The following is an 11,000-nucleotide window of genomic DNA, read 5'->3' as shown; positions in this document are numbered from 1 at the left end:
TTGAAAAAATGATTTATTACAAAAACAATAGAACAATTGCATGTTCAATATATGCTGTTAAATAAGATTAAAAAGAATAATCAATGCCAATAAAAGAATAAACAACCATGAATAACTAATAACCAAATGCAGGAGGAGAACCCATCATTTGTAAGTGGCAAACTATTGATAAAGGGTAGTTGCAGTCCACATTACTACAGTGAGGATCATACAAAGCACATAAATATAAAAATAAAAACCAAAACACACACACACACACACACACTTTACCTGAGAACACAAAGTGCAATCATTTTAACTACCGTGTGCGATCCAGCAATGCTCTCTAGATCATTGTCACCCAAAAGCATGGATGTGCACGGTACTGTGGCACGCTCACAGGGCACAGTTAAGTAGATCCAGAAGATGTCGCCAACGGTGCTGGAGACTTGGGGACTTCAAGAAAGCATTCCAAACAAGCCAGGCAGGAACACTACGAGTGGTGTATCGCTGCATAAAGAAACTACTTTGATGGGGAGGGCGGCCAAATTTCAACTATGTAGCCTACGTTTTGGCTTTTATTAGGCGCAGTATCAGATTTATTTATATTTTTTATCGCACCATGTAGCCTATAGATGGCTTAAAATTAGAGTGAAGTTTTTTTAAACAAACGTCATGTTCAAGGGAAGGTACTTCATTATCAAAGTTTGTGTGGCTTACCTTGTGATAGTTGCTGGTGAATTGTAGAGGTCTGAAGGATTTGCGAGTCATGAACCAAGCCAGGCCACTTTGCCTCTATTGCTGAATATGCAGTCAGCATCACAGATTATCTGAAACAATGTGTGTTACGGCCATGTACAGAAGTAAATTAGTTGACAGTAGTGTGACCATAAGTCATTCTTAGCCTACCTGAACGATGCCCCTGTGGAGGGATTTTTTTTGTTGAGCTATCTGATGTTAGCTAGCTAAGAGCCCATCCTGTCATTTCAGTACCATTATATAATTTAATATTTTAGGTAATTGTTAGCCAACACGGGTGTTTAGGCATGAGCAACTGAAACTGAGGATTATTTATTGTAGATACACATTTTGACATCAATATAAAGTTTATTATTTCATTTTAAATTTTAAAGTCTTTCTGCAATAAGCATGACATTTGTTTTTACCTGACTAGGTAAATGTTACAATCCAGGTTTGTTATTTCAAATGTATTCAGTTTTATTTATATAGCACCGATTCATAACAAAAGGCTTCTCATTGCACTTTTTAAAAACCAGGTTTTTTTTAAAGCAGGTCTAGACAGTACTCTGTTTAATATTATTTGCTGAGACCAAAATTTCCCAATTTCCCAACAGTGCATGACAACTGTTTTATTCAACGCAGATTACATTTCATTCACTGTCAACTTGAGCAAGAGGAAAGGAGATATTTGCTAAAAGTTGAAACTTAAGAAGAATAAGAATTAGGAATTAGAGATGATAATGCAGACTGTATTTTTTGATAGTGTCTCTGGTTCTGGTTTAAGATTGTGTGGGTCTGTTTTGTTCTGCGGTTTTGCTGTAGAATAGTGATCTCTGACTATAAAAGTTGTTGTGTGGTACCCACAGACTGGTATAATAAATTAGATTTATCATAATCATCTACAGGCTGCACACATTAGTTAAACAAGCAAGGATATTGTAAGCATTGTAAGATTTTAGTTCACTGAAGCACGCGCCTGCTTTTTGTCCTGGAAAAAAAGTTGACCCCCCTCTGGTTGCCACTGTATAATTCGCACCCTGCTGTGCGGTGCTTAGTCCTGGGACCCTGCAGTCTGCAAAGGTAGAATATGCCATCTCCAGAAGATTTGTACCTCTCATACAGGTAATCATTGTTAAATGGCAATGGGTCTGACCTGTCCCGGAACACTTTTCCACCTCTTTGCAGTATGAGCGCTTCTTTATCTTCAACATCATCTATAAAAGGGCACGCCATTGCAGAGAATTTAACAACAAGGCCTATAGGACTTTATATATTGCCCTTATTACTCACTCAATTTGAAACATCTTTGCAAATTTAGCCACCATTTTCAATTAACTCAACCGCTGCAATAATAGTCTAGGCCATTCATCAAATTGATTGACAATAGTAACTACAACTGCCATCAATAATTAGAAAATAATAATTGCAGTGTTTTATAAAAGTAGGCTATATGGCAATATGTATCTGTCGTATTTTATTTCAGGCTAATACAAATAAAGCCAAATAAAGAAAATGGAATAACTATTGAAGAAAAAAATCTAGCGTCCGATCAGGTGACTGCTGACTGAAGAAATAACACGCCAGGATTAACAGAGTCTGGCTGTTAGCCTGGTCTGTAGCAGGCTAGCTGCACAGAATAAATCTTCAAGATAACTTATTGCCATTGCTTTCATGAAATAGAGTCACAGCTAAATTCAGCCAGGATATCTGGAAAATCCCGGGGCAGCACAACTTCAAAATAAAAACAGGAAATACAAACACCAACACCCCCATTACTGTGACAGAAAGTCAAATCAGCAGCACCTTTTCCACTGCATGTACCAGCTCGACTCAACTCTACTGGACTTTTTTGGTTTTCCATTGGGGAAAAGTTGTTGTTTTTTGTATCTGGATCATCATTGTGCGTGCCAGACTGGGGTCAGCAACAGAATGTTTTATATTTTATAATTTTCGTATGCTGTTTCATTATAAATCCACTTCTGAGAAGTTTTGACATTTACATTTATTCATTTAGCTGACGCTTTTATCCACAGCGACTTACAATTGCTATACATGTCAGAGGTCGCACGCCTCCGGAGCAACTAGGGGTTAACAGCGGGGGATAAAACCCAGGTCTCTCACACTAAAGGCTTATCCATTGCGGCACCACCACCCAAAGGCAAGAAATCAACTGTGTAGATTGAAAATGTGCTCAAATGTTTTTGGAGTGCCGGCAGGGATAGCTAACGAGCCGGCTGGCCAGTCACGCTCCCGGATCACTCTGGTCCCACAGTCACTCAGACAACTGCAGCCAATGCAGCAGACGACTCCAGCAACAACAGCAGAAGAAACCACAGCTGTAAGATTCGTACTGCTATTCTGTCTTTACATGCTGGTGTATGTGTGTTGCATTGAACATTACGTTGCAGCAGTTTTGTGCAGCGTTACTATGACAACCAACTACATTGAGGGAGTATTATCTGCAATGGAAAACTGAGGACGTCGGGCCAAAAGCGAGACGAGAAGAGTTGAGGCAAGTTGAGTACAAACAAAAACATCATAACCTATCATTCCACTGCTTGCCACTGGATTTTAGTTCTTTTTATTAGTTTTTACTGATATGACACCCTGATACATAGCAGGATGTCTGTCGTACTATACTATTAACAGTTCCAAGGACTCAAAAAAAAAAAGGACAAAAAGAAAGAAATTGCTGGAGCATTCTTTATTACCACTGCTTGTCCAACAATCAGATTCTGCAAGCAACAAACATCTCAAAACCCACCTTTTAGATCAAGAACCTGGTCTTTACCAGACTAGTATTTATTTTTGCTGTTCTATTTGATTCTGGCTTGATCGTGATTCATTGGTCGTATCCTTTTATTGTCTTGGCTTTTTGCCATGGCTTTCTCATGACTTTTAAAACAACTTTGCATGTTTTATTGCTTTGCATACCTCAATATACTTTTTTTTTTTTAAATATTATTTGTTTTGCTTTGTTTGTAATGCACTTTGAGCTGAACTTTATGTATGAAAGGTGCTATATAAATGGATTATGATTATTGTAGAGGGTGGGTGGCCTCCATGGATTAGATTAAAAAGAAACTGAGATGAGAGAAATTAGATTGACTCTAATACTACAACAAGAACACATGTAAAAGCAAACACATGGTCCAGCAAAACATACAAGAAATCAAGAAGCAGGGCAAAATGGAAGATTTTATCAGCAGGAAATAACAAGTGTAGTGGTGTGTGTTTTCTATGCAGGCTTACAGGTTTTTAGCCTTGCTCTTGAACGCACCTATGGAGCATCAAATTAGCTCCACCCAGATCAAACCCCCTCATTAGCTGAGCTTATTTAAAGCAGCTGTAGTATCATGGCTGCCTCTTTGCTTTTTCCCTGCCTGTCTGTTGCCACATGAACCCTCTGTGACCTCTAGGTAGGGGATTGAGTAAAAACCTTGTCTTATGTTTTCATTGTCTTTTCCCAGTGACTGAGGTTGTTGTTTTTGCAGCAGTCTACTGCCTGCCTGTTATGTAGTTTGGCTGATTCCAAGGTTCCCTGTCTGGAGTGGCGTGATGTATTGTTCCTTACAGAGCACCTTGTGTTAAGGTACGAGAAGCTTGAGGAGCAACAAGTAGAGTTTGATACCTGAGGTAATTTACTTTTATAAATCTGTTGTTTTTAATTGTAGGTGGTCAGCTGCTGTTTTGCTTTGTAAAATTAGGATTTTAACTATTGCTGCTGGTACACTCTGGCTGTAGTGCCTCCAACCGGCACTCCCCTAGTTGACTATGCTTGTGTCTTAGATATAACCAACTGGTCCACTGTGTTTTATTTAACTTGTTTTGTTTTCAGTGGTGCTAGTGGTCTGGTTTTGGTAGAGGCTAGGTACGCTAGTATGGGTTCCTTCACGGATTGTAGTGTTAACGCCACTGGGGCACGATTTGGTAGTGACGGGATTTGCAGTGAGCATATGCGGTGGGTAAGTTGGTGCACCCCTGGAGCACACCCTTAGACTGCCTCCCCACAGCTGGCCCTGGCCCACTCTGCATTGTTTTGTCTTAATAATCAGTAATAGCTGGGAGTGTTAAAAATAAAATGACTTGTTTGCCAGATTTGTAACCTCTCATATTCCATTGTAACTTGATGATTTGTGGCAGTCATCCTCTTTTCTGGCACTTCTAGTTACCAATTATCAATAAGTTATTCTTTTGGAGCCACTTCTGTCTTACTTGTGTAGCCTTTATATAAAGGCTTAGTCAAAGAAGAGAGCATTTCCTGGGGTGGAAGTCCCCAGGTGGCGTTGTCGGTTGGTTAGATTCTGGTTCCCCTCTTGGCGCTGCCACACGAGGATTAACAAAATAATCAAAGTGGCAGCTATAACTAGCCAGTTCTCTAAATCACTCACAATCAACAGGTCTATTCCCGCTCCGGTCAACTCCCAACTTTTGAGCATTGCACAGGAAAACCTACCATGTAGAAGTCCTACATCTTTTCCTCTTCCCAGGTCAATGGCACTTAACTAACCTCGCTTACTCTACACTATATTATATACATTATATTACCAGATGAACTCAACACCTTTGACGCTCACTTTGATCTCCTCAACAAGGAGGCTGCTGTAAAGTCTACTCCACCTCCAGGATCCACAGCAGATGTGAGGAGAGTCCTGCTGAGAGTGAATATGAGTAAATCAGCTGGGCCTGATAACATCCCTGGCCGTGCACTAAAAACCTGAGCCAATCAGCTAGTTGATGTTACTGACGTTTTCAACATCTCACTGTCTCAGGAGAGGGTTCCCACCTGCTTCAAGACCATCGTTCCTGTACCTAAAGTCTACAGTGTCTAGTCTGAATGACCGCCCCCCTGTGGCTCTCACCCTTCAGCACATAAAGAACAACAGCCCAGCCAGCCTGGACCCTCACCAGTTTGCTTTCAGCACCAACAGATCCACAGAGGACGCCGTCTCCACTGCCCTCCACTCAGCCCTCACACACCTTGAGAAACACCTACATCAGAAAGCTGTTTGTGGATTTCAGCTCAGCGTTGAACACAATCTCCCCATGAAGCTGATCAGTAAACTCCACACAGTTTGAGATGCACCTGAATATATTTCTGATAGTATATTGATTTACTCACCTTGTGTTTTTTCATCACATCTGTATTGTCCTTTTGTCCGTAATTATGTTTCATTGTGTCAGTTGTTCGTTCATTCTGTGTTTTCTTTGTCAAATAAATCCTCAAGTGTTGCATGCTTTACATACTGTTTTCTTTATTGAGCTTTATTTCCTTTCTTTGCTGATTACCCTAATGTGTTTCACCTGTTCACTCCTCCCTGCTTGTTTTCCCCTGTATTTAATCTGTTCAGTTTTGTGTCCTTGCTTGTCAGACATACCCACTCAAGTTGTGCTAGAGCCTGACTGACTTATTGGCCAGTATGAGCTAACTGTAAGTAAATCAGTATAAGGTAACAGCCCATTAAACAGTCTTATCCTGCTTACACTACCACAGATGCACCACAAAACAAGTCAGTCAGCTGACTTAAGTCTACCTGAGCATGCATAACCAACTACAGAGTATCTGTTCACGGTGAGTTGGTCATTCGTCATGTGAAATACATGACTTAAGTTTTTAATAAAAATAGTCCTTATGGGTTTGGTGTAGTGGATGATGGGTTGAGGACCTAAATGCAGGACACAGGAGATGAGCAGGAACAGTTTGTGATTTATTAAATGAACAAAAGGAGTTAAAAACTAGTGGTACAGTTAGAAACAAGTCCAAAGTGATCAAACAAAAACAGGTAATCCAAACGAAACTCCAAAATGGCAAAAATGCACAACCGAGGACATCATGACACGTAACACAACAGAGCATGACATGCTACAATGACCCAACAGTGACCAAACAGGCAATATATACAAGGCCTTCAAGCAAGGAGGGAATACACAGGTAAGATGTGAGAACTAAATACAGTGTGGCACTTCCAGTAAACGTCCCATCATTTCTCCCTAGTTCATCACTACTAAATATTCTCTAACATTGCTTACAGCAGCTAATGCTGCACATTGCTAAATTGCCACAAAACTAGCTAATGCCATGTTTATCAGTGGAAGAGCAATAACGTATTCTAAACATATCTGCATCCTGCTTGTTACAGCCGGTGAAATGATTAAACCAGAGGAGACATGTAAATAAACGTGAGCTGAGCAAGTATCTAACATGGCATCCTGCCAAACAAAGTTATCTAGCATCTGTTTCAAATGTGCAACGCTACTGTAAAATCTCAAAGCTTTAAGTCCTCGGTGTAGACAGTCATGTAGTATTTAGATGCATTCGAGAGCAGCGTTTCTTTTAGGCCACTGATTGAAAAATCGTTTCTCTTAGCTTTGGATAGAATTAAAGAGTGCTGGTAAAGAGATAAATTAGATGTGAAAATGGTACATTGAAAATAGTCATTGTGGCAGATTATGTGTACGGTAATAACAACCGCACAACAAAATGTATGTATGTATTAGGGCTGAAACAATTATCGATTACTAAAATGCATCGACGCAAATTCTTTGCATTCGTTTTAATCCATATAACTATATAGCACACTGTTTCGCACGGACGTGACACATTGCGCTTACGCTGTGGGAACCCGACGTGATTATGATTATAATGCAAAGTGGAGGAAGAGAGAGAAAATAGCGAGGGATGAAGAAGAAAGTGGCGCCGCCGCCAAGTAAAAGTACTTCTTAAACGACGAATCGTTGAAATAATTTATAGAAGCATTAAAATCATCGTTCATCAGCTGCATATATATATATATTTATATTTATATATATTTATATATATATATATATATATATATATATATATATATATATATATTTATATTAGTACTCAATAATTAAAGAGCAATTATAAACTATAATTTAAGCATTTGCCTCTTATTTAATATATTTTGTTCTTTTGTTCAGCATTTATGTTATGTGTTTCTCTACAGAAGGGAAAAAAGAACATTGGCTGACATGTCGGGATACAGGATTTTAAAAACCTCAAATATCGAAATGGGTATTGATCTCATATCAGTCAGTCACTTTGTCACTCCAGCCCTTTCTTTGGATTACCTTGTTTAATGTAACATTACTATTTTGGTTTATCTGGACTTTTGTGCTTTGTTGAATAATTTCATATGTCACCACCACCATTTTTTGGAAAGGCTGATTTTGTCCCCATCACTTTTTGAAAGCAACAAGAAATGATTACAAATGAAAATGCTTTGAAAAAGTTTTATTTTCACATCAAGAAAACATGCAATGTAATGTAAATATAGAAGAAACAAATGTGCATTGTCCAAAAAAAGTAACTAGTAGTAACTAGTAGTAACTTAAGCTAAAAAACACTAACTACTAATTAGGCCTACTGAGTCCATTGCAGTCCATTAGATTTTGCATTGTCACCAGCCACCTCACTTTTGTGTTTTTCCTTTCTATAAAGACATTTTCAGCATAAATCGGTGCAGAAAATGTTGGCTGTAATAAACAGGAAGTAGAGGTTGCACTAGCATGGACCACACATCTGAGAAAAATGGAGAGAGGTTTTCAGGAATGTGTTATCGTGCAAGTTGTAATTGTTCTGTCATGTAAACTAGTATTGGCAATGTTACATTCATACGTCCGGAGATGTAGAGAAAAAAAATGCAATTCTAATGCACGCAGTAAGGGCCATATGACAATTATGAGCGCCAAATACATGGGAGAGACAGCGTACTCAAGAATTCTGACATTTCAGGCTTTGGCTGCAACATTTCAGAATATCCAAGCGCACTTGAACTGTTGTGCAATATGATTCTTTGGGCCCATGCCAAGTAGAGGAAACAAAAAAACGCATTGCCATCGTATTGTACAAGTTGTACTATGCAAATTCTGCACAGGTGGCGCAGAATACAGGGTTGTAGCAGAGACATTTGGTGTCACCAAGACAACAGTTCACGTGGTGTACGCGGTATGCAGAGTGATATGATTCAAGCTGTTGAGCCAATTCGTCAAATTACCCGACATGGCTGAGCCACATGCAGTTTTAGTTCTATTTTTCGGGGCACCACCGGAAATTCCGTTCGCCCAGGGTCTCCAGACTCCCTGGGTATGGTTTAAATAATTACACAATAATTCCTAGTGATCAGTTAATAGTAATTGCTTAATAATTTCTATAAATCAGTCAGTCAATCTCATATCGAAGGCGTAAATCCTCCGTTACAGTGACCTGGAGTTAAACAATACACACACAGTTCCTGTGATTTAGGTGAAATTTATTAGCTAACTAAAGGTGAATATAAATGCAGTTAAATATACATCAAAGAAATAAATAATGACTAAACAAACAGAATGCAAACAATGAGAATGATGAGGTTCAAGGTAAATTGAGTTGTTCTATTGTGGGGAAGAATTGATTCATAAGGAGCAAGATAACTAATAAGTGCACGTTATGATAATAATTCAGTTAAATTTGGTTAGGAGTTTGGCTAAGGTTTATACTAACGGACATCACAAATCACAGAATGCAGGGTTGGTTCTGCCTTACTGGGTGTTGTCAGCCGTAGGCTGGGTTGAGCAGGCCCACGCTAGCTGCCTGATTCCTGGCTTTGTGGCTAGGGATTTTTCCGGGGGTTCTTCCACTTTGTCTGGATGAAGAAAAACACTCGCAGTGGCGGGGCTGTCCTCGGCCTGACAGTTAACCCTGGCTCTGTTCTGGTTTGATGTCCTTTTGTTACTGCTGGCGTAACGGGCCCACGTGGCTGGGTCCGAACTTCGGTGGGAGCAGTATAAGTTAATTCGACTAAAATAAAGCTTAAAAGAACTTGGTCGTTCTTGAATTCAGAGTTGCGCGACTGAAACAGTCTGCTAACTTTACAAACAAACAAAAGAAAAAGATAACTTCCATGAAAGGGAGCGAGACTTCGCGTGTGTGACTTGAAAAGAACAAAGAAATCTTCGCGGCAATGCCGGGCCAAACTCCTTAGGGCGTTGCTGGGAGACGGGGCACGCTGAGTGTGTGCCAACAGCTGCTGAAGGGGTGCCGAGGAAGAAAACAAGAGAAGAAAGAGTGAGCGTGCTTGACTCTGTGCTTTATTTCCGGTCTCCTGAGAGAGGCTGTCCGTTAACTTTAATGTCTATGTTAAAGTCTGTTTGCGTGTATTTCAATCAAATACCTCCCACAATCAAACCTTAAATGTCATAAACAGTTATACCGTTCTTAGTTTTAAGCATTTGATAAAGGAAACTATTAAGTAATCATTTTAACGATTAGAATGGTTACCAGTTGAACACATTTTCAGGATGAAAGAAACTTAACTCAACATTTCCTGGATAATATTGGCTGTTAAACTTTATTACTTAGAGAATATAAGCAAGTTACACGAACACATCCTAGATCTGAATGATTGAAATAATCTCATTAAATACACAAATTTATCAACCCATGGAGGTCTGGATTTGGAGTCACACTCAAAATCAAAGTGGAAAACCACACTACAGGCCGATCCAACTTTGATGTAATGTCCTTAAAACAAGTCAAAATGAGGCTCAGTAGTGTGTGTGGCCTCCACGTGCCTGTAGGACCTCCCTACAACGCCTGGGCATGCTCCTGATGAGGTGGCAGATGGTCTCCTGAGGGATCTCCTCCCAGACCTGGACTAAAGCATCGGCCAACTCCCGGACAGTCTGTGGTGCAACATGGCGTTGGTGGATGGAGCGAGACATGATGTCCCAGATGTGCTCAATTGGATTCAGGTCTGGGGAACACAGGCCAGCCGTCTCATGCTACCACTAGAGTGAAAGCACCGCCAGCATTCAAAGGTGATCAAAACATCAGCCAGGAAGCATAGGAACTGAGAAGTGGTCTGTGGTCACCACCTGCAGAACCACTCCTTTATTGGGGTGTCTTGCTAATTGCCTATAATTTCCACCTGTTGTCTATTCCATTTGCACAACAGCATGTGAAATTGATTGTCAATCAGTGTTGCTTCCTAAGTGCACAGTTTGATTTCACAGGAGTGTGATTGACTTGGAGTTACATTGTGTTGTTTAAGTGTTCCCTTTATGTTTTTGAGCAGTGTATTTTATTAATTAAGTCATTTATTTTTAAAAAAATCTTTTTTCAAATCTTTTTTCACTTTCTTTTTGTCAGTGGGCTCACTTAAAATGAACCATAATGCCTGTTTTCTCTGTTGCTTGCAACAGCCACTGTTCTGCTTCTTATGTGACGGTATCGGGTCGGGATGTAGCCCTGTGCGTGCTCCCCAACCTTCTGCCGA

The 11,000-nt window shown here is 39.9% G+C and overlaps 2 long non-coding RNA genes across 2 annotated transcripts; one reads left to right on the top strand and one right to left on the bottom strand.

Moving 5' to 3' along the window:
• Window positions 1-304: 304 nt before the first annotated feature.
• On the bottom strand, window positions 305-6,024 carry LOC123977923. The gene is made up of 3 exons (XR_006826802.1): window positions 5,843-6,024; window positions 700-809; window positions 305-489 (listed from the first exon to the last, which is right to left on the bottom strand). It is a non-coding gene; the product is annotated as an uncharacterized LOC123977923 (long non-coding RNA).
• On the top strand, window positions 4,107-5,962 carry LOC123977922. The gene is made up of 2 exons (XR_006826801.1): window positions 4,107-4,139; window positions 4,215-5,962. It is a non-coding gene; the product is annotated as an uncharacterized LOC123977922 (long non-coding RNA).
• Window positions 6,025-11,000: the final 4,976 nt, after the last annotated feature.

The sequence above is a fragment of the Micropterus dolomieu genome, linkage group LG10 (assembly GCF_021292245.1).
Source record: "Micropterus dolomieu isolate WLL.071019.BEF.003 ecotype Adirondacks linkage group LG10, ASM2129224v1, whole genome shotgun sequence".
Lineage (NCBI taxonomy): Eukaryota > Metazoa > Chordata > Actinopteri > Centrarchiformes > Centrarchidae > Micropterus > Micropterus dolomieu.
This window is presented reverse-complemented; position numbering and strand designations above follow the sequence as displayed.